We start from the raw sequence: 258 nt of genomic DNA on the forward strand, positions 1-258 counted from the left end.
TAAATTACATTACTCTCTGAAACAATTACATCCCTAAAAACTTTCAATATATACACTCTCTCGCATAAAAATTGCATCCGTGTAGAAAAAGAATACCCGCATCAGATTTATTTATTTAATACAAACTACATATTTAATTACAAAAAAGAAGTACAAAATAACTGCTTCACCCACCAGATAACATGGAGGTTCGAAAATTCCCGCTTCGTGTGTCTAGTCTAGAGCTATCCCTTGCGAGTACCCAAATGAGGTACCCAG

The sequence above is a fragment of the Bemisia tabaci genome, chromosome 1 (genome assembly GCF_918797505.1).
Source record: "Bemisia tabaci chromosome 1, PGI_BMITA_v3".
NCBI lineage: Eukaryota > Metazoa > Arthropoda > Insecta > Hemiptera > Aleyrodidae > Bemisia > Bemisia tabaci.